Source organism: Stegostoma tigrinum, chromosome 10, assembly GCF_030684315.1.
Source record: "Stegostoma tigrinum isolate sSteTig4 chromosome 10, sSteTig4.hap1, whole genome shotgun sequence".
In the NCBI taxonomy this organism is placed as follows: Eukaryota; Metazoa; Chordata; class Chondrichthyes; order Orectolobiformes; family Stegostomatidae; genus Stegostoma; species Stegostoma tigrinum.
In genome coordinates, this window is record NC_081363.1 from 22,613,616 (window position 1) to 22,638,346 (window position 24,731).

Below are 24,731 nucleotides of genomic sequence, written 5' to 3' on the forward strand. Positions count from 1 at the left end.
TAAATACCTACCAAAGTTTACAAATTACTGACTGATCAGAATTAAAACTCTTGAAGGACATCATTTACCAATTGTAACAAATGCTGGCAGTGAGATGCAGAGTAGCAATTGAATCAGGGAGTTCTAATGATTTAATTATCAAAACTATTGCTCTCATACTTTACAAATTTGCCAGCATGTTGAGATTCAATGAATGCTTCTTATCTACAAATTTTATTTATCACATAATGTGCAAACAATGGATCCCAAATGAAAAGTGATATTAACATCTCAACACAAAAGTAGCATTTGATTCACTTTGATATCAAGAAGCCATAGACAAATTGAGCTTTCTGGCAGTCCAAGAGAAAAAGCAGTGTCTGGAGTCACAGTCACAGCAAAAGACCATAACAAAATGTCAGAGGTCATCACAGCTCCTCAATACTGTTAAACGCTGTGAATTAACTCAGTTCATCTACTTCATCAATTATCCTCCTTGGATCAAATGTTCAGGGATGGCATTACTCATACATGATCTCAATACTCATTAACATCTCCTTTGATAACACAGCAAACCAGGCCAGGTAATGACAGGACACAGACAAATTCAAACTTTAGCAGAAAGTTAATGAAGTAACATGACAGCACATGAGTAACTGGAAATGCCATTCTGTTCAGAAAAAGTTGAACTACTGGCCTTAGCCTCTAACATCAGTAACATTGTTGCTGAGATCAACATGTTGGGTGACTCAAAAATAACCAGAAAGTTAGTTGGTCCAGCCATATCATACAGTTAGGAAAACAGCTGCAAAAGCTACAAGCTCGGTCATGATATTGTTCCTCCAGACTGCTCCACCTTCTACAAAGCTGAAGTCAGGGCTTTGATGGAGTAGCCAGCCATTTCCTGTATAGCTGCAACTGAAATTGCCAAGGATTTTGGCACCACCTCAAACAAAGTAATTTAATTCATCAGTAGATTGCACATTGTGGCAGTGTTTTAAATTGAAAAGAATACAAGGCCTTTCTTGTTAGTTCAATTGTGCTAAGATTAATTAGAAAATCCTAACAAAATGGAAGGGCACCATTGAGCCCATCCCCCAAAGAGCAACCCACTCAGAACTAATCCGCCTTACCTATCCCCATATTTAGCGTGACTAATTCATTTAATCTGTGCATTTTAGGATTGTGGGATGAAGCCAGAGCATCTATCAGAAATAGGAAGAATGCACAAACTCTACACAGACAATCATCCAAAGCTGGAATTGAACTCCATTTCCTGGAACTATGAAGCAGCACTAACCACTGGCCCACCATGCCAACTATTAACAAAGCAAAGTTTGAAAATAAAAACATGAGACTCATTGTTCTATACTATAGAATCTAATCATGGACCTATCAGTGAGGCAAATATACTCTCCTTTTACCAAGAGAAAATTCTTAAAATCTTTGCATTTTACAATGAAGCCAAAAAAAGCAACATTTAGATTATTTTCTATCGAAACATAATTGACTCAAGATGAAAGATAACAATACAAATAAGTGCAAATGATACTGTGCAGTCACTGTCAAACAATTTTCAATTAATCTACGCATGCTTGAGTAAATTGTTGGCTTTCTGGTTACCCAGAAAAAAATGACAGACATTGAGACTAGAAAAAGCTGTGGTGATGATGGATGAGGTGGTATTTAAAGGTGATGGAAGTTGGTGAGAGGACAGAGGGGATTGTGTTTGCTTCTTCAAGACTATATAGGCTACAATAAATCGAACTTCATTCCAAATCATTCACACTCCATCCCAGGGAATGTGTTATTCATATATCACAATAAACAGTTATGCTGCATGTGCTGAATTTCAGATAGCCTAAGAGCTCTACTGTAGAAACCATTTCAGTACAATATAAACCTGAAGCCCTTCAGCCATAAATGACTTAAGTAATTGAAGCTTTCATTTTCAAAAAATTGCTTTTAAAGGCCATCCTATAAACAGCTCCAGATAATCTTCTTAATGCAGCCCATGTATTTTTTTAAACAAGGCACCTCCCAGGATATGAGGCCAAGGAAGTTTCAACACGAAAAATGATGGACAGGAAATGGTTTTCTACTCTACCTGTGCAGAATAGTAGCATAATGGTAACATTGCTGATATAGAAATCCAAACTTGAAAACTAGTCCACCAGGTAAGTTTGAATCCAACCATCAATTAAATTTGAAATGAAAAGCTAGGTTCAGTAGCAGTTATCATGAAAACACCAGATTTCCATAAAATCTAGCGGCAGAAATCTTCATCCATCAGATTTAGGTCTTATTTACATATTGATCATTTACTGCATATTGCGTTGATTTAAAACATTTTCTCAAATGGCTCAGTAATTGTAGCAAACTTTTGTAGAAAAGTCAAAACAGAATGAAACTAGATTGTCCACTCAACAATGAGCTGCATGGAATATTACAACAATATTAAAAATCCTGCCCAGGCTTTTGAGGTTGGCCTGTAATTGAGAGAACTCGCCCACAGACTGCAGTCAAACAGCAAAAATAGTTAGCTAAACTCATGGAATTATACCTCACAATCAATGTTCCAGGCATATTCAACACCGAGGAAGGGTTACCGGACCCAAAACATTAACACTTTTTTTTCCATTGCAGATGCTGCCAGACCTGCTGAGGTTTTCCAGCAACTTTGTTTTTGTTCCTGATTTACAGCATCTGCAGTTCCTTCATTTTTATACGTTGAACACTGAGATGGGTATGTCTTGTCCAAACTGTAGAGGTGGTGGCATAGTCAGGAGGGAGTAGGCCTGGGAGAGAGTGGACCCGGGAGTCCACAATTCTGTAGCAGAATCGTACATCAAAGTCAAATATGAGCAAAGAAACTTCCTGCTGCTATTCAAGGAATGGTGTCTCTCAATTTCCTTTGGCACCCCTCCATTCTGGGCACCACTTGGAAGAAGTACTAAGTGTAACAAGTGCACAGACCACTGGATGGGACACTTTAATGTTCACTAAGCGGTGTAGCTCAGCAACATCACTGCTGATTAAACTGACTGAGTCCTGTCAGACTAGATCTGTGGCAGACAGTGCGGGCAGTAACCTCATAACCACCAATCTACCCTTCACAGGCATGGCCTTCCATGGCAGTACTTGTAGGAGTAACCACCGCACTATGTCTTTGGTGACAGAAGGTCTTCGTGCTAAGCACATCCAGTACTGAGTCACATGGCACTACCAACCCATTAAATGCAATGGATTCTGGATCAATACTAGCAATCATAACGCTGTAAGTACAACCGCAGAATGGTATTCAACAACGTTCTTTATTATTAAGGCCTGACATATCATCAAGCTAGGAGACCAATCTAGAGAAGTATATGAGAACATACAATAGCAACATCAGTCATGACTACAAATGAAGTACCAACTGGTGAAGATACAACACAAGACCACACTCATTCCAAACTCCAGGTGCAGCTTGTGTGGAGCTAACACACCAATGCAAAAGGCAGAAGTATTTGCAAACATCATGCGTGAGAAATGAATAGTGGGTGATCAATCTTGCCCTGACCTTGAGGTTCCCATTGTCATGTGTGCCAGTGTCAGGCAATTTGAATCCTTTCACATGATATCAAGAAATTGCTAAATATACTGTTACAACAAAGTCAAGGGTAATTCTGATTGCATCCAGACAATGATTTTAAAGAGATAGTAGGAACTGCTGATGCTGCAGAATCTGAGATAACAAGGTGTAGAGCTGGATGAACACAGCAGGCCAAGCAGCATCAGAGGAGCAGGGAAGCTGACGTTTTGAGCCTAGAACTTTCTTCAAAATTTTTTTTCTGAAGAAGGGTCTCGACTCGAAATGTCAGCTTTCCTGCTCCTCTGATGTCGCTGGGCCTGCTGTGTTCATTCAGCTTTACACCTTGTTATCAATGATTTTAAAGATTTGTTTTCCCAAATTAGTTACACTGAAGTCAAGTTGCTCCAGCACTTCTGGCAGCTATCTGACAGGATGAAAAATGTCTAATGTATCTCTTGTCTAAAAAATGCAGTACATCCCAATTGGAATAGTTATTGCCCCATCCTCAAACATCAGCAAATTGCTGAAAATTGTCATCAATTGTGTTTATCAAACAGCATTTACACAGCAATAGCCCACTCATTGATGTTCAGTTTTTATTTTTGTCAGCTCCTGAATTCATTACAGTCTTAATGCAAATATGGACAAAAGAGCTGAATGCCAGAGGTGAGGTGAGAATCAAAGCTGAGGATGGCGTTGTGCAATCAGTACTGGCCTTGGAGGAGGTCCAGAGGAGTTTTAGAAGAATGGTACTGGGAATGAAGGTCTTGTCTTATGAGGAGTGATTGAGGACTCTCTGTCTCAAGGCAGTGACCTAGGTCCACACATTTTCAACTGCTTAATCATGAACAAATCTCACCATAAGGTTATTTTCACAGTGATTCCACAAATGAGTAATATTAAGCACTCCACCATCATCATCCTGATCATAAGCTTAACTGAATTAGGCTTATAAATGCTCTGAATTCAAAGCTAGGCCTGAGCTAGAAAATCTGCTAAAAGTAACTTATTTTCTAATTCCTCAAACTTGTCCATCATTTGCAAGTTAAAAACCAGTGCTTGCTAAATACTGCTTTTTCAGACCAATGTTATTTTCTTTAAACTCTTTATTTACATAAAGTAGATGCACTTATTTTCCAGCAGTCCAGTAGATCACTTGCCTCCTTCTGGATATCTTTACATAATCAGGCATTAATGAAATCATCATTGCTTCATTATACATCAACTTCACTATTTCATCTGTTCAGAGATAGCGGGAACTGCCGATGCTGGAGAATCTGAGATAACAAGGTGTAGAGCTGGATGAACACAGAAGAAAAAGCAACATCAGAGGAGCAGGAAAACCAACGTTTCGGGTCTGGACCCTTCGCCAGAAGTATGTTGATGTCCCTCCAAATCTTTACCACCCTCAACTCTCAACAATATCTTCACATCAGAGTGCTGATTTCACAAGGTTTGTCATCATGATGCTTTGAACAATCTCCCTGATTTAGTTTAGGTCTTATTTTTATGTCTTCAATTCTTTTCACTCTTCCTTTCTTCTGTTTGGGTGTTTCTATCTCTACGGTGGTTGAGACTTGAATTCAATTGTTTTTCTGATAAATTATTCCACATTTCTGTTGGTTTTTTGTTCAACAATACCAGTGCATTTCATTTTTCTGATTATTCTGTGATCTGATTTAACCCTACATGATCATAATTGCTGTGCTTTTCTTCTCTTTATTGATTTCTCATCCATTCTGTCTCCTGAGGTTGTAGCTCTGATAGGTTTTGTGTTCTGCATGTTGTGTCAAAATTTCTAGCCTGGTGGCTCTTTAGCTCTTCTTCATGGATTTTCATTCTACAAGAGGAGGGGGTATAGCACTACTAATCAGAGAGGGTATCACAGCTACAGAAGCTTCCATTGTCGAGGAGGATCTGCCTACCGAGTCAGTATGGGTGGAAATTAGGAACAGCAAGGGAGTAGTCACCTTGTTGGGGGTTTACTACAGGCCCCCCAATAGCAGCAGGGAGATTGAAGAAAGCATAAGTCAACAGATTTTGGTAAAGTGCGGACGTAGTAGGGTTGTTTTAATGGGTGACTTTAACTTTCCCAATATTGATTGGAACCTCCTTCGAGCTGAAGATTTGAATGGAGCTGTTTTTGTAAGGTGTGTTCAGGAGGGTTTCCTAACTCAGTACGTTGACAGGCCGACGAGGGGAGAGGCCATTCTAGAATTGGTGCTCGGAAACGAGCCGGGGCAGGTATCAGATCTTGTGGTGGGAGAGCATTTTGGTGATAGTGACCATAACTGCCTCGCATTCTACATAGCTATGGAGAAGGAGAGGATTAGGCAAAATGGGAGGATATTTAATTGGGGAAGAGGAAACTATGATGCGATTAGACATGAGTTAGGAAGCATGGACTGGGAGCAATTGTTCCATGGTAAAGGCACTATAGACATGTGGAGACTGTTTAAGGAACAGTTGTTGCGAGTGATGAATAAATATGTCCCTCTGAGACAGGCAAGAAGTGGTAAGATAAAGGAACCTTGGATGACGGGAGCGGTGGAGCTTCTCGTGAAAAGGAAGAAGGTAGCTTACATAAGGTGGAGGAAGCTAGGGTCAAGCTCAGCTAGAGAGGATTACACGCAGGCAAGGAAAAAGCTCAAAAATGGTCTGAGGAGAGCCAGGAGGGGACACGAGAAAGGTTTGGCAGAACGGATTAGGGAGAACACAAATGCATTTTACACTTATGTGAGGAATAAGAGAATGGTCAAAGAAAGAGTAGGGCCGATCAGGGATAGCATAGGGAACTTGTGTGTGGAGTCTGAGGAGGTAGGGGAAGCCCTAAATGAGTTTTTTGCTTCTGTCTTTACAAAAGAAACAAACTTTGTAGTGAATGAAACCTTTGAAGAGTAGGTGTGCATGCTGGAATGGATAGAGATAGAGGAAGCTGATGTGCTGAAAATTTTGTCAAACATTAAGATTGACAAGTTGCCAGGCCCGGATCAGATTTGTCCTCGGCTGCTTTGGGAAACGAGAAATGCAATTGCTTCGCCACTCGCGAAGATCTTTGCATCCTCGCTCTCCACTGGAGTCATACCTGAGGACTGGAGAGAGGCAAATGTAATTCCTCTCTTCAAGAAAGGAAATAGGGAAATCCCCGGCAACTACAAACCAGTAAGTCTCACATCTGTCGTCTGCAAGGTGTTAGAAAGGATTCTGAGGGATAGGATTTATGGCCATCTGGAAGAGCATGGCTTGATTAAATGCAGTCAACACGGCTTTGTGAGGGGCAGGTCATGCCTCACAAACCTTATCGAGTTCTTTGATGATGTGACTAGAAAAGTTGATGAGGGTCGAGCTATGGATGTGGTGTATATGGACTTCAGTAAGGCATTTGATAAGGTTCCCCATGGTAGGCTCATTCAGAAGGTCAGGAGGAATGGGATACAGGGGAACCTAGCTGTCTGGATACAGAATTGGCTGGCTAACAGAAGACAGCGAGTGGTAGTAGAAGGAAAATATTCTGCCTGGAAGTCAGTGGTGAGTGGTGTTCCACAGGGCTCTGTCCTTGGGCCTCTACTGTTTGTAATTTTTATTAATGACTTGGATGAGGGGATTGAAGGATGGGTCAGCAAGTTTGCAGACGACACGAAGGTCGGAGGTGTCGTTGACAGTAGAGAGGGCTGTTGTAGGCTGCAGCGGGACATTGACAGGATGCAGAGATGGGCTGAGAGGTGGCAGATGGAGTTCAACCTGGATAAATGCGAGGTGATGCATTTTGGAAGGTCGAATTTGAAAGCTGAGTACAGGATTAAGGATAGGATTCTTGGCAGTGTGGAGGAACAGAGGGATCTTGGTGTGCAGATACATAGATCCCTTAAAATGGCCACCCAAGTGGACAGGGTTGTTAAGAAAGCATATGGTGTTTTGGCTTTCATTAACAGGGGGATTGAGTTTAAGAGTCGTGAGATCTTGTTGCAGCTCTATAAAACTTTGGTTAGACACACTTGGAATATTGCGTCCAGTTCTGGGCGCCCTATTATAGGAAAGATGTGGATGCTTTGGAGAGGGTTCAGAGGAGGTTTACCAGGATGCTGCCTGGACTGGAGGGCTTATCTTATGAAGAGAGGTTGGCTGAGCTCGGACTTTTTTCATTGGAGAAAAGGAGGAGGAGAGGGGACCTAATTGAGGTATACAAGATAATGAGAGGCATAGATAGAGTTGATAGCCAGAGACTATTTCCCAGGGCAGAAAAGGCTAACACGAGGGGTCATAGTTTTAAGCTGGTTGGAGGATCCTGTCGATTCCCCTAACTATCGAGTCCCCTACCACGAGTACTTTTCTATTCTGCCCCCTCCCCTTCTTTGCCAGTGTCAGACTCAGTGCCAGAGAACTGACTACTATGGCTTTCCTCTGGTGGGCCATCCCCCCAGCAGTATCCAAAAGGGTATACTTATTGCTGAGGGGAATGCCCACAGGGGATCTCTGCACTGTCTGTCTGTCCCCTTTCCTCCCCCTAACTGTAACCCATCTATCCATGTCCTGAGCCTTAGGAATGACCAACTCCCGGTAACTCCTCTCAATTACCCCCTCTGCCTCCCGAATGATCCATAGTTCATCCAGCTCCAGCTCCATTTCCCTAACACGGTTTTCAAGGAGCTGGAGTTGGGTGCACTTCCCGCAGATGTAGCCAGCGGAGACGTGTGCCATGTCTCCCAACTGCCACATTCTGCAGGAGGAGCAAGCAACTGTCCTAGCATCCATACCCCACTTATCTGAACACCCACTCAGTACTAAAGTAGAAAGCTTACTTCAAGTTGCTATAAAATTAATAACAAACTTATATTCAATAGAGAAAGTTTGGAATGAACCTTACCTTATTGACTAGGTTAGAGGAGGAGGGCGGGTGGGAGGCACTACAGTTGTAGAGTCGCGGGTTTAGCCGCCTTGCCGATATATATGGTCACTACTTTCCTTCCCGGCTGCCCCTCTGGTCCTCGTCACTTCCCCCGCTGCTCCCGCTCCTTCTGTGAAAGGGAAAACACCGCTGCCCGCTACCGGTAAGTAATTTTAAAAAAACTGCCTTACCGTGGCTGCAGTCTTCTGGGTTCGTCTTAACTCCGTTGCTGCTCGCACTCAAAATGGCGTCTCAAAAGTGCCTTTGCTTCTACGAGGCATGGCAACAGCTTTCCTGTCTTAATTCTGGGTGTATTTTTATTGAGTTCAAAATCCACCATCTACCATGGCAGGATTTAATTCTGGGTCTCCAGAACATTGTTAGTCTCTCTGGATTAACAGTCCAGAGACAATACCACTAGGTATTAATTTAGTATTATTATTTCACAATTTGGGGTCTAATGTGATAAAACAATGTATGGTTAAGATTTAAATATCTATGCTGTGTTTGTTTAGAAGGAAAGGACATATCATTCATTTCACTATCAAGCTTTTTTCTTCAGCAGAGAGCGGCAGGAGGTGGGCGGAAGTGAAGTCGGAGCAGAGAGGCAGTTGGGAAGGTAAGTGACCGTTATTTAAGCACTTACCTCGAAGCCAGCGGATATTTCTTCAGCAGAGAGCGGTGTGAGCTGGGCGGAAGTGAAGTCAGAGCAGAGAGGCAGTTGGGGAGGTAAGTGACCGTTATTTAAGCACTTACCTCGAAGCCCCAGGTCCTACACAGTAGGGCCTCCCTCCCTCTCTCCTCCTCTAACCTAATTAAAAGTCCGCAGACTCGCAGCAGGAAGAGCGGGAGCGTCGAACAGAGGCCTACAGGTGGGTGAGTCTTTGCTTTAAAGATTAGCAAATATCTACCTTGACCGGTGGAGCTCTCCATTCCTGTTCCAGCAGCAGAAAGAGCGGGAGCTCTAATCGAGAAGGACTCTCGTGTGTTGTTAAGGTAAGGCTTTTCAATTTATATCCTTGCGTATTGTGTAATTGATGAAAAGCTTAATTGCTAAATTGAAAAAGAGTGCAGCAGAGAAGTACTAGAAAGCATTTAATACATAAATTGTAAAAGTTACCTAAATAAATAGTAATGGCTGGACAGCTGATGTGCTGTAGCTGTATGATGTGGGAGCTGGCTGATCCCATTCTGAACGGCAGTGACCACATCTGCAGCAAGTGTTGGTTGCTGGAAGAACTCTGGATCAGAGTAAATGATCTGGAATCTGAGCTTCAAACTCTGCGGCACATCCGGGAGGGGGAGAGTTACCTGGACACTTTGTTTCAGGAGGCAGTCACACCCGGTAGATTAAATAACTCAAATTCAAAAAGTGTTCAGGGACAAGGTGTGACTGTAAGTGAGGCAGGTCGGGGGATTCAGAGTTCAGGAGTGCAGGACCCTCAGCCCTTGACCTTGAGCAACAGGTATGAGATTCTTGCTCCCTGTGCGGATGAGGAAAAGGACTGTGGACAGGATGAGCCAGCTGACCATGGCACCGTGGCGCAGAAGGCCATTCAAGACGTGGGAGCAAAAAGGCAGGTAGTTGTTATAGGGGATTCTATAATTAGAGGAACAGATAGTATCCTATGCAAGCCGGATCGGGAGTCCCACATGGTGTGTTGCCTGCCCGGTGCCAGGGTGCGGGACATCTCCGACCGGGTTGAAAGGATATTGGAGCGGGAGGGGGAGGATCCAGTTGTTGTGGTCCATGTTGGGACTAACAACATAAGCAAAGCGAGGGTAGAGGACCTGTTCAGGGATTATGAAGCGCAAGGAAAGAAATTGAAGTACAGGTCCTCAAGGGTCATAATCTCCGGATTACTGCCTGAGCCACTTGCTAATTTGCATAGGGAAAAGAAAGTTAGGGAAGTAAACACGTGGCTAAGGGATCGGTGTGGGAAAGAGGGATTCCATTTCATGGGGCATTGGCATCAGTTTTGGAACCGGGGGATCTGTACTGTTGGGACGGTTTCCATCTGAACCAATCTGGAACCAGTGTTCTAGCGAAAAGGATAAATAGGGTGATCAGTAGGACTTTAAACTTCTGAGTTGGGGGGGAAAGGGAAAGTGAAAGAGACAGGGAGAATGGAGTTAAATGGAAAGATAAGCAACAGGATAGCATGTGTACAGGCGGATTTAAGCTCGAGGCAGACTAGGAATACAGCAAAAAGGAAGGATAACCTCAGACATCTTGGGATTTCCAACCTCTCTAATAATGATAAGAAAGTTAGCATTAATGCACTTTATCTAAATGCTCGTAGCATTCGCAACAAAGTAGATGAATTAACAGCACAAATCCTCTTGAACGATTATGATGTGGTAGGCATCGCAGAGACATGGTTGCAGGGAGCTCAGGACTGGCAGTTAAACATCCAAGGATTCACAACATATCGAAAAGACAGGGAGGTGGGCAGAGGGGGTGGGGTTGCCTTGTTAGTTAAGCATGGAATTAAATCTACGGCACTGAATGACATAGGGTCAGAGGACGTGGAGTCTGTGTGGGTGGAATTGAGGAACGACAAAGGCAAAAAAACTATAATGGGAGTTATGTACAGACCTCCTAACAGTGATCAGGACCAGGGGCACAAGATGCACCGAGAAATAGATAGGGCATGTCAGAAAGGCAAGGTCACGGTGATCATGGGGGACTTCAATATGCAGATGGATGGGTGAATAATGTTGCCGGTGAATCCAAAGAAAGAGAATTCATGGAATGTTTGCAGGATGGCTTTTTGGAACAGCTCGTGATGGAGCCCACAAGGGAGCAGGCTATTCTGGACTTAGTGCTATATAATGAGCCTGACTTTATAAAAGACCTTAAAGTAAGGGAACACTTAGGAGGCAGCGATCATAATATGGTAGAGTTCAGTCTGCAGTTTGAAAGAGAGAAGGCAAAATCGGATGTAATGGTGTTACAGTTAAATAAAGGTAATTACAGGGGCATGAGAGAGGAATTGACGAAAATCGACTGGAAGCAGAGCCTAGCGGGGAAGACAGTAGGCCAACAATGGCAGGAGTTTCTGGGTGTAATTGAGGACACAGTACAGAGGCTCATCCCAAAGAAAAGAAAGACTATCTGGTGTGAGATTAGACAGCCATGGCCGACAAAGGAAGTCAGGAAATATATCAAAGAAAAAGAGACAGCCTATAAAGTGGCCAAGAGCACTGGGAAATCAGAAGATTGGGAAGGCTACAAAAACAAACAGAGGATAACAAAGAGAGCAATAAGGAAGGAGAGGATCAAATATGAAGGTAGGCTAGCTCGTAATATTAGAAATGATATTAAAAGCTTCTTTCAATACATAAGAAACAAACGAGAGGCAAAAGTAGATATTGGGCCGCTCCAAATTGATGCTGGAGGGCTAGTGATGGGAGATAAGGAAATAGCTGAAGAACTTAATAAGTACTTTGCGTCAGTCTTCACAGTGGAAGACATGAGTAGTATGCCAACAGTTAGGGAGAGCCAGAGGGCAGAGTTGAGTATGGTAGGCATTACAAAAGAGAAAGTGCCAGAAAAGCTAAAAGGTCTAAAAATTGATAAACCTCCTGGCTCCGATGGGCTACATCCTAGAGTTCTGAGGGAGGTGACTGAGGAAATAGTGGAAGCTTTGGTCGTGATCTTTCAAAAGCCACTGGAGTCAGGGAAAGTCCCAGATGATTGGAAATTTGCTGTTGTAACCCCGTTGTTTAAGAAAAGATCAAGACAAAAGATGGAAAATTATAGGCTGATTAGCCTAACCTCGGTAGTTTGTAAAATTCTAGAATCCATTGTCAAGGATGAGATTTCTAAATTCCTGGAAGTGCAGGGTCAGATTAGAACAAGTCAGCATGGATTTAATAAGGGGAGGTCGTACCTGACAAACCTGTTCAAATTCTTTGAAGAGGTAACACGTGTGTTAGACCAGGGAAACCCCGTAGATGTTATCTATCTAGACTTCCAAAAGGCCTTTGATGCGTTCCCTCATGGGAGGCTGCTGAGCAAGGCGAGGGCCCATGGTGTTCGAGGTGAGCTACTGGCTTGGATTGAGGATTGGCTATCTGACAGAAGGCAAAGATTTGGGATAAAAGGCTCTTTTTCGGAATGGCAACCGGTGACGAGCGGTGTCGCGCAGGGTTCAGTGTTGGGGCCGCAGCTGTTCACCTTATATATTAATGATCTGGATAGAGGGGCTGGGGGCATTCTGGTGAAGTTTGCCGATGATACAAAGATTGGCGGACAGGTAGGTAGTACTGAGGAGGCGGGGAAGCTGCAGAAAGATTTAGACAGTTTAGGAGAGTGGTCCAGGAAATGGCTGACAAGATTCAATGTGAGTAAATGTGAGGTTTTGCACTTTGGAAAAAAGAATACAGGCATGGAGAATTTTCTAAATGGTGAGAAAATTCACAAAGCAGAAGTAGAAAGGGATCTGGGAGTGTTAGGCCCAGGATTCCCTAAAGGTTAACTTGTGGGTAGAGTCCATAATTAAGAAAGCGAATGTAATGTTGTCGTTTATCTCAAGAGGGTTGGAATATAAAAGCAGCGATGTGCTTCTCATGCTTTATAAAGCTCTAGTTAGGCCCCATTTAGAATACTATGTCCAATTTTGGGCCCCACACCTCAGGAAGGACATACTAGCCCTGGAGCGTGTCCAGCGGAAATTCACATGGATGATCCCTGGAATGGTAGGTTTAATGTATGATGAATGGCTGAGGATCCTGGGATTGTCCTCATTAGAGTTTAGAAGGTTGAGGGGAGATCTAATAGAAACTTACAAGATAATATATGGCTTAGAAGGAGTGGGTGCTGGGAAGATGTTTCCGCTAGGCGGGGAGACTAGGACCCATGGCCACAGCCTTAATATTAGAGGGCTAAATTCAAAACTGAAATGAGATGACATTTCTTCAGCCAGAGAGTGGTGGGCTTGTGGAATTCATTGCCATGGAGTGCAATGGAGTCTGGGACGTTGGATGCCTTCAAGGCAGAGATTGACAAATTCTTGATCTCAGAAGGAATCAAGGGCTACAGGGAGAGTGCGGGGAAGTGGAGCTGAAATGCTCATCAGCCATGATTTAAATGGCGGAGTGGACTTGATGGGCCGAATGGCCTTACTTTACTCCCATGTTTTATGGTCTTATGTTCTTATAAGTTTGTAGGTCGTCTAGTTTTTCGACGAAGTTTGTTAATGCATGCATTTTTAACGAGGAGCTAGAGTCAAGCTTGATGTGAACAGTTCAGTGCATTAGAAACAAGAGTCGAAAATAAAATTGCTGTTGCCTAGTGACTGAAGTCCAGTACCACAGAAGAAAGAATCCAGAAGGTAAAGAATTGTATGCAGTTTCAGTCAGAATGAATGTTAGCATATCATTCTCTGAAACAGTCAGAGCTGGGAATAAAAATCCTGAGTGGCTCAGAAGTAAATCAAGAAGCAGAAGCTTGCTGGAAGCTGAGGATATGAATAACAGTTGTGTTGAGCCTGGAAGTGCTTAAAAGCCAGTAAGTCGAAAGCACCAGAAACTGATTATGGTTATGTCAATGTCAAATTGGAGGCATGGTGCCCCTTCACTGTGTTTAAGCATCTGGTAAGGTTATAGTGGATGGAAGCAAGGGTGTTTTTTTTTATTACACGTTCCTGCTGATATTAAACACCTGGTGACAAATTTGACACTCACCAATGAATTTTTCAAAATGTGTCTACGCATGCACAACGTAAAGCCAATTTTCTAAAATAAAGAATAACCTACTTTATTAGACAGTTCTCTTCATCGATACATTCTATTTTCTTTCTGTAAAATCATTTTTGAGTGTTTGTTAGGTTTTTATTATTCTGTATTTCAATTTAATTCAGAGATTTCACTGTTATTATGCATGTCTCTGGGTGTCAGCAAACACAGTTGTATTTATTTCTGATACTTGTACAAGACCATTTCAATAATGCTTGTTCAGTGAAGAATAATTTACTTGTTTTGTGTGTAAATAAAGTTTGATGTTCATTTACTAAAGCACATTACCATCGTCTTGTGAAAATGTTCTGTGGCTGACCACAATGGTAAACAACCTGCAAAAATGATCCTTGTGGTCTCACTCTGGGATCTGACCCAACCAGTATTAACATTAATTGGGATCATAGCAGTTGCTAACTAAATACTTCCACCACAGGGTTGCTTTTGTCTGTTAAATGCATTGTGACTGTGCCGAAGTTGTATTCATTGATTATGTCAGTTTCCTTTCCCATGAGATAAGTGTCTTCTCTCTTCATCTTTCTCAATTACTTTTCTGTGGCTTGGAATCATGTGGTGCCCTTGCATATTCTCCCGTCCCTGGCCAACATGAACAAAACTTTAAGTAATTACTCAACTCATTTGCTCCCTGTAGGACCTAATTGTAAAATGGTCTCTTCTTATGCTTACATAAAGTATTTTTATCTTTGCCAAGCATTTTCAATATTTCTGAAGAGTGATAGGCATGCATTAAATGCAATATGATCTTTTCTAAAGTTTTTAATCCTTGTTGGTCAAATGCTTCATTACTAATGATTTCAAGATTAAAATTGTCTATTTTCCAATGTATTTATTTTTGGCAGTACGTGAACAAATTAAGTTGTCCCCTCAAAATCCTGAACAGTTGTACAACAATTTTTAATTCGTGTCTCAGTTCACTCTGTAAGCAGTGATTTATCACACAACGGATGCACTTAAAGTAAACTTAGCTCCATAAGCTCTCTTCTTTCTGAAATGCAAACATCATTATCCTCTCTCAGGCAGTTAATTCCCCAAAGGTGGGAGCTAGGTTCAATAACTTCAATACAAACAAACAAAAGATGCATGAAGTAGTGCATCTTGAGTCTAAGACAGGAGGCATCTAAAGCTCTAACAGATGTGCAAAGGAGAATGACAAAGAAGCAAAAATATTTGAAAGGACGAGGAAGGACAAATTGATGACAAGAACGAAAAAGCCAAGAAGACAGTTAAGACATCAAATGAGAACTTACATTTATAAAATGACTTTAAAGCAATAGAATATCCCAAGGTGCTTTAAGGTTTGATAATTTTAATTGGTTTGCATGTGTGTTTTAGTGTCAGTTAAAAGCCTACCAGATTGCTGTAGGTCTGTACATGTGTGTGGACCATACCAGATGATAATGGTGGATGAAGATATTAGTGAACCAAAAGGTTATTTAGCATGATCCAATAGTTTTCTGACTATCATTATTGAAAATGACTTAATATTCAAATTTATTAACTGATACAATTTAAATTCCTACAGCTGCTGTGATGTTATTTGAACTCATTTAGTGTTATTCCCAGGCCTCAGGATTATCAGCAAAATTGCCTCCATGCTACTATTCAATCAGCACGGTGTCATGCATACAGAACCGCACAAGAGAGATATCAAGGCAGCCGGCTAAAATTTAGTCAGAAAGATACATTATAAAATACCTTGAATATTGAAAGAGGGGTTGGAAGGCAGAGATTTAAGGCGGGGGGGGGGGGTGTTCTGGAGTTCAGGGTCTGGGCAGCTGAAGACAAAGCCCATATTGGAGAAGCATTTTAAACTGGAATGCTTAAGAGGTATTTATTAGAGTGACACAGCTATCTCAAAGGGCTGTAGTGACGGAGGAGATGACAGAAACAGGGCAGGGTAAGGATATGCTAGGGTTTGTAAATAAGAATTATGAAGTGGATTGAAAACAGGGATAAACAAGGATAACATTAAAACGAGGCATTGTTTAACAGGAACCAATGGAGGTTAGCGAATACAGGAATGTTGAATGCATAGACAGCAGAATCTTGGGGAACCTCAAACACACAGAAGGCAGGTCATAAGTGGCCAGAGAAAAATGCGTCAGAATAATCAAGTCTAGAGGTAACAGAGACATAGATTAAGAGCATCAACAGCAGATTAGCTGAGACTAAGGTAGTGTAGGTAATGTTAAATGGAAAGAGAGAGAAATTAATAGAAAAGCATGAAACAGAAGAAGAAATAGCAATGGTTAAATTTAGAAGGAAAATATAGAAATGACAAATGAAGTGAACACACTCATATACAGACTTATGTAAATAAGGAATCAATTACCCTGAAAAGACAGGTCACCAGGCCTCACTGCAAGGGAAGAGATTGAGAAAGAGAGTCCGTCGTGGTCACTTCAGCAAGTGAGGGAACTGAACCCATCCCTGGTTTCACTGGCGATGATCAGTGTCAATTGGCAACTTACCACAGCTTCACGAGAATGTGACCTCCTCAACTGTGAAAGTGGAGTAAGATAATCTTGACAATGTGATGGAATTATTGGCTACACTTGTTCCCCGTTCTGCCATACATATAGAGGACTACAGAGATAGAGCTGGAGAATGGAATTAACTGGGTAACTCTTTCAAGAGAAGTACAGACTAAATGGGTCAAATTGCCTCCTACTGTACTGCAAAATTTTATATTGTCAGAACCCACGTCACTCAGACCCCTAAAAAATTCCATCGTAAGCCCTCAAATGTTATTTCATAATGCTAGCTCTGGGGCCTCTGTGCTTTGTGATCTTTTTAAATGACTTGGATAAGGAAGTGGAAGAGTGGGTTAGTAAGTTTGCTGATGACACGAAGGTTGGTGGAGTTGTGGATAGTGTGGAGGGCTGTTGCAGGCTGCAACGGGACATTGACAGGATGCAGAGCTGGATATAGAAATGACAGATGGAATTCAACCCAGAAAAGTATGAAGTGATTTATTTTGGAAGGTCGAATTTGGATACAGAACACAGGGTTCATGGCAGGATTCTTGGCAGTGTGGAGGAACAGAGGGATCTTGGGGTCCACATTGATAGAACCCTCTAAGTTGCCACACAAGTTGATAGGGTTGTTAAGAAGGCGTATGATGTGTTGGTTTTCATTGGCAGGGGAATTGAGTTTAAAAGCCATGAGGTTATGCTGCGGGTTTATAAAACCCTGGTTAGACCACACTTGGAATAATGTGTTCAGATCTGGCCATCTCATTATAGGAAAGATGTGGACACTTTAGAGAGGGCACAGAGGAGATTTACCAGGATACTGCCTGGAATGGAGGCCAGGTCTTATGAGGAAAGTTTGACAGAACTAGGACTTTTCTCATTGGATTGAAGAAGTATGAGAGGTGACTTGATAGCGGCGTGCAGGATGATGAGAAGCATAGATAGAGTGGATAGCCAGAGACTTTTTCCCAGGGCAGAAATGTCAATTACAAACGGGGACAATTTTACGGTAGTTGGAGGAAGGTACAGGGGAGATGTCAGTGGTAGGTTTTTTTACACAGAGAAGGGTGGGTGCATTGAATGCACTGCCAGCTGCGTTAGTGAGGCAGATACATTAGGGGCATTTAAACGACTCTTAGATAGGCACATGGATGATAGTAAAATCTAGGGTATGCAGTTTAGTTTGATCTTAGTGTAGGATAATAGGTCAGCACAACATCATGGACCAAAGGTCCTGCATTGTGCTGTACTGTTCATTATTCTATCTTCTTTGTCGTATCAATTTCTTACAGTAGGATTGATCCTATGTTGCCAAAACTATCAGATTTGAATTTAATTTGCTTTTGATATTGATGTGCCTGGTTCAAATTGATTGACTAAATTCAAAATATGTTGCCTTGGTAAATACTGCTGCTTGGCCTGTTAATTGCACTGTCATTCAATATAAATGTTTCAATTCAAGCACTCTCTGTATACGTGCAAATTTTCACGCTGCTGCTCACAGACATCATTTTAAATCTCCTGGCTTAAAAAAAGCACATCATCTTGTGACCACACAATGCTTCATCCCTAGCATTTTAAAAACATCACATTTTACCTTTCCGCCTCCCAATCCACAAGTACTCTCCCCAACTTCATCACACACTTGAGGTTTGTTTCCCACTTTCTATCCATCATAAACTTGAGGTCATCCAAAATTCTGCTGTCCATGTTTTAACTTGCACCAAATCCCATGTCTTCTTCCCCACCAGCTCTGACCTGTATTGGCTCCTAGTCAAGCGATCTTGTTTTCAAATGTCATGGTCTCACCCTTTCCTTTCTTCATAAACTATTCCGGCCTCCAAATTATTTGCATGCCTTTCATTCTGGCCACCAGTGGTCTACAGTTGCTGTGCTCTGGAATTCTTCCACTACGCACTTTCTACTTCACTTTCCTCCTTTAGGGCACTCCTTAAAAACTAACATTTTGACCAAATATTTTGTCATCTGATCTAACATCTCCTCACGTGGTTCAACATAATAATTTGCTTCATTACGGTCTTGTGCAATTTGAAACAATTTATTACAATAAAGGCACTATTTAAATGTGAGTTTTTGTTGTTATTAGCTGAACTACTGGTTTGTTTCAGTGTTAATCAGACTTAGAGCAGAACAATCCCATAAACAACTGACAAATGATGCTTGTTCCATTTTCCATGTATTTGCTACTGTCAGCATCTGCAACATCTTGTAGAGTTGTTGATTGAGCAAGAAATCTTCTGAAAGAACGGCACACCTGCCACGACATGGAATTTTCTCCTGTTCGCTGTAATCAAAGCTGTGCATCTTCTTAAGCAGCTTATCCTGACAAATACCTGCAATTACAGTGAGCCCTTGGTATAATCTGGATAATGTCCTGCTTAATGCTGTTGAGGAAAAGGGCTGATTTTGCAGACAGTTTTAATTCCTCAAAGCTGCAGCACATTTGTTTAGTCAAAATAAACTACCGAATTGAGAAGTGACAAACTCCCAAACAGGATTGATGGATTGAACACCCTTCCCCTCCCCCATTTCTGAAGAAGGGTCCAGGTCTGAAACCTTAGCTTTCCAGCTCCTCTGATGCTGTTTGGCCTGATGTGTTCATCCAGCTCTACACCTTGTTATCTCAGATTCTCCAGCATCTGCAGCTCCTACTAACTCTGAATCACTTTGCTTCCCATTTAGTTTCTTATGAGCATGTAACATGTTTCTAAAGAACATTTTAATTCTGAACTGAAAAAAAGGCTATTCAGCCTCTTAGGTCCCTCTGCTATTCAATGTGCCTCTGGCTGTTGTGTTCTGAATTCCATATTCCCATTTGCAACCTGATAATGTTTGAATCCCTTGCTTTAACAAGCATCTATCAACATCTGCCTTAAAAACATCAATGACTTCATGTCCATCAGCTTCTGGAGCAGAGAATTCCAAAATTGCACAGTCCTCTGCGAGCTAAGAATTAATCTTACCTAATTTTTAACCAGTGCCGGTTAGTTCTCGTTCAGAGAAGAAATATCCATTTGCGTTGTCAAGATTGGACAGGATCTTATATAACTCAAACAAATCACTGTCCCTGTTCTAAACTCCTATGGAAACAAACCTGGTTTGCCCAATCTATCCTCATAAGACAATCTACTATTCCAGGTAACAATGTTGTAAACCTCCCTGGAACCACCTTCCAAAATTTATATCCTTCCTTACATAAAGAGACTACACTACATATCGTATTTGAAGTGTGACTTCACTGATGCCCACTGTAACTGAAGCATAAAATCCATAGTTTTATGTTTAATTTCAATTTGTAATAAGGGATAGCATTGCATTTATGTCTGGATTTTGTGATTTGTGCAAAAGAACATCGAGATCGCTCTGCACCTTAGAATCTTGTCGTCTTTCTCCTTTTAAGTAATAATCTGACTTTTTATTCTTTGCTCCAAAAGAAAAAATGGACTGTATACTCCATTTACCAGATTTTTGCCCATTCATTCAATCAATCTATCTTGATCTGCAGCCTCCTTATGTCCTTTTCACATCTAAGTCCCTCTATTTTTGTGCTGTTTTGATAAACTTGGCAATCATTCTTCGATCCACTCATCTAAGCCACTGATGTTATTTGCAAAAAGCTGATCACACATGGAATAAGCGCCTTTATTTCCACTATCAAAATAAACCATTTTATACTTTATTATATTAAATTTGTTTTTACATTTACACACTTATATTTTCAATATAAGCCTCCAAAACATTAACCATACAAAACAATTTGGTATCATTTTCAAGCTTGGACACATATCTTGAAATTCTGAGTATCTAAATCTCTGAGGGTGATCCACAGCATTGAGTGTTTGTCTCCTGAGCAGGTTGGGACTCTACTTATTGAAATTTATAAGAATGAGAGGTGATCTCATTGAAACATATCAAATCCTTAAGGGGCTTGATCGGGTAAATGCTGAGAGTCGGGGACCAGATGGCAGAGTCTCAGAATAAAGGGCTGCCAATTTAAGACTGAAATGAAGAGGAGTTTCTTCACTTGGAGGGTTGTGAGTCTTGGAACTCCTTGCCACAGGGAGCTTTTGTTTGATCCTGTGTGTGTCTGGGCTGGGAGGGTGCAAAGTCCTTGTGAAAATTCAAGCTGAGACAGATAGAGCTCTGAGGAAGGGTCACATGACCCAAAATAAAAACTCTGATTTCTTTTCACAGATACTGCCAGACCTGCTGAGCTTTTCCAGCAATTTCAGCCTTTCTTTCTGACTTTTTTTATTTAGATAGATTCCTGATTAATAGAGGAATCAAAGGTTATGGGGCAAGGGCAGGAAAGTGGACAGGAGCAATTTTGCGGCAATCATGACCCCAATGAAGGGTGGAAATAGTTTGAGGGTCTACTCCTGTTCTTATTTCTTATGGTCTTAACAACAGTGCACCCAGAATGTATGCCTTTTCCATTCCCACTTTCTGCAATGCTGAAAAACTTTCCTTTATGCGTACATTCTGGTTTCTGTTTGAGTCATATCCTATTCCATTCTGGTACTGGATTCTGAACTCTCTACTCTCCCAACCTTGTGTCATGTGCAAAACGTTGAAGGCCTTCTGAAAGTTGAACTTGGCATTGCCAATATCTACTTTTCTTTCAAAAGTTCTTCAAATAGTTCAATAAAGTTGTTAAAACATTTCTTCTAGCTATCCATGAAAACAATATGTTATTATAACCACTGATTTGCTTTTAAAAAGATGACAAAACAAATTCTAGTTACGGCAAAACACGAGAGTAACACATGAGAATTGGAGGATTTTTATCACTAACTTGACAATGTCAGGTGTACATACAAATCAAAGTAAGTTGTGAATTTGTTTCATGATTTCCTCGTGTTGTTCATATAAATTTAATTATTCTTCTATTTTTGATCAGCCATGATCTGATTCAATAACGGAGCAGGCTAGATGGGCTCAATGCCCTACCTACTTCTGCTCCTTGGCTTATTGAATTGTGTAAACATTTATTGTTCCAGTAAGGCTTTATTGGTAAATATGTTCTGTAAGTTAATTGTCTTACATTGGCTTGGGCATCTGAGTGCTGCCTTTCCTCCAATAAGAAGATTTCAGGCAGCACCCCCGGTGTAAATTTGTCAGATTTGTGAATACTAGTGTTTCCGAAGACATCCAGAAAGTAACTGCTTTAGCAAATCTTGCAAGTTTGTAATGGGAATGCAACTGAATGCACGGAATTTACTCAGCTGGAGGGGGTAGTACAAATTAACCCAACAATAGTGCCACTTCACCACCGTGGTTGCGTGGGGTATAAACTCAAATGTAATATGAAGTGGCTGGTATCGCCTGTTTCTGTCCTGTACATCCTCTGTAGCCATGTGTAATGATTCACTGGTATTGTATAGAGTTCAATGTTGTTCTACTTACAAACTTCTTATTTTCTGTCAAGGATAATCTTGTAAAGGTAGCTGTATTAGGATCATCCTTCGTATGATTCTTTTAAGAATAAATGTTTGGCTAATCCAGTAAATTTCAAAGGACCCTGAATGTCCCTGCATTTGCTGACCAGAGCTGCAAGAACTGAGAGATTTTTCTCTGCTGAGAAGGTTTGAGCAGCCTCCTTCCACAAGAAAAGACACTCTAAGTTTGGAAAGTCATCAGCAGAAGATACATTTACTTGGGAATTCAGAAGAGCTTCTCTAGGAAGAGACAGTTGGAATGTGGGCTTGCCACATGTAGAGTGGTTGAGATGTGCGCTATAAATGGGAACTAGATAAACTTTGTTCCACAATGTCCAAGTAAATCACCTTGGAAAAGTTTATCTTATTGAAGATACTATATCAATCACAGAACTATTACAGCACAGAAGGAGGCCATTCAGCCCTTCAGTAGTTGAACTTCAAATCCACTTTTTGACAATTCTTCGTTCTATTTCACTGTTATTTAAATGACAGGCTTTGAATCCAACTCCCCAGAGAACTATCTGAGTTATCAGGCTACTAACCCAGCAACAGTACCACTTCACCACCAGACGTGCGTGGAATATAAACTCAAACATAACATGAGGTGGGTGATATTGTTTGTTTCTGTCCTGTACATCCTCTGTAACCTTGTGCAATGACTCACTGGTATTGTGTAGAGTTCAATGTTGTTCTACTTACAAACTTCTTATTTTCTGTCAAGGATAATCTTGTAAAGGTAGCTGTATTGGTATCATTCTTCGTATGATTCTTTTAAGAATAAATGTTCGGCTAATCCAGTAAATTTCAAAGGACCCTGAATGTCCCTGCATTTGCTGACCAGAGCTGCAAGAACTGAGAGATTTTTTTCTGCTGAGAAGGTTTGAGCAGCCTCTTTCCACAAGAAAAGACATTCTAAGTTTGGAAAGTCATCAGTAGATGATACATTATGATATTACAGCCTTTTTATTCTCTGTTAGGGACAGTGAGTGGAACAAGTAAGGGCTTGCCGATTATATCATTGTCATCCTCAGAGCATCGTGGGGAGGAGTGTCCGAACAGCTATTTATTCAGCTGTTCAAGAGCAAGTAAGTGCTCAAGAAAAGTGCCCATGGATATAGTATATAGTATGGATCCCACTGTACATCAAGGCTCATTACCTTCTGGTAGAATAAGCAGTCAGTCATAGTGATCGTTAGGAATTCAGGTTGAAGTGATTGCACTTTCAGAATTGAAAGCTTAGATAAAAACTCATTAATGCCTGAACAGAGGATTGTTATGAGAGGAAACTAAGGTGTGTGATTAACAGGTGCTACTCAAACTGGGAAAAAATAAATGGAAACCTATGTGCCCCAGGGGTATAAATACTTCATTTTGACCTTATATTTTGATTTTAATTTGATTCTATTTATTACCATCACATGTACCAAGATACAGTGGAAAGCATTGTTTTGCGAATTAACCAGAAAAATCATACCTTACATAAATACATCAGGGTATGAATGTGGAATACAGAACATAGTGTTACAGCTACAAGAAGGTACAGAGAAAGATCAACTCTAATATATGAGAGATCTGTTCCTAATCCTGATAACAGCAAGGAGAAAGCTGTTCTTAAATCTGTTTGTCAGTGTTTTCAAATGTTTGTATCTTCTCCCCAACACAAGAGTGGGAGAGAATACAACCAACGTGGGAGTGGTCTTTGATTATTTTGGCTCTTTCCAAAGCATTTGACTTTGATATTTATACGGAAAACAATTTTGAAATTTGATGATGAAACTGAGGTAGGTAGTTTGGAAACAAGTAAGAAGGTCCATCTAAAAACATTCAAGAGTACATGGGCTAGTTAACAATATGAGCAGACGGCTTAATTCGACATAAAATCCAAAAACAAAAATACTATATACATTCAGTAGGAAGTGATAGAAACATATAGGGTTAAGGAGACCTAGGAAATCAACACCTTATCCTTTAAAACTGAGTGTTAAAAAATAAAATCTTAAGACACGAGAGCCCAACTATGACATTTGACCTGTTGCTCTGTCATTCAGTGAAATCATGGCTGCCCTGGTAATGCTGAACTCCATTTTGTCACCTTTTCCTTATAAACCTTGATTTCCTTACTAATTAAAAATCTGTTAGTCTCAACCGTAAATATACAGAGTGATCCAGTCTCAACAGCCTTTTCTGCTAAAGAATTTCACAGAGAGAGGAAATTCCTTCTCAGCTTCATCCTAACTGGGTGATCCCTAACTTTGAGATTATGCCGCCTGGTCCTAGATTCTCCCACAAAAAGAAACAACCTCTTCACATGTCAACTAATCTGTTAAGGCCCCTGAGAGTCTTACATATTTAAATAAAGTTATGTCTTGTTCTTCTGACCTCTAAGGAATGCAGGCTCAATCTACTCAACCTCTCCTGGAATCATAGAATCCCTACTGTGTGGAAGCAGGCCATTCAGCCCATTGAGTCCACATTGACCTTCCAAAGACCATCCCACTCAGGCTCAACCTCCTATCCTATTCCTGTCACCCTACATTTCCCATGGCTAATTTACCTAACCTGCACATCTTTGGTCTGTGGGCAGAAACTGAAGC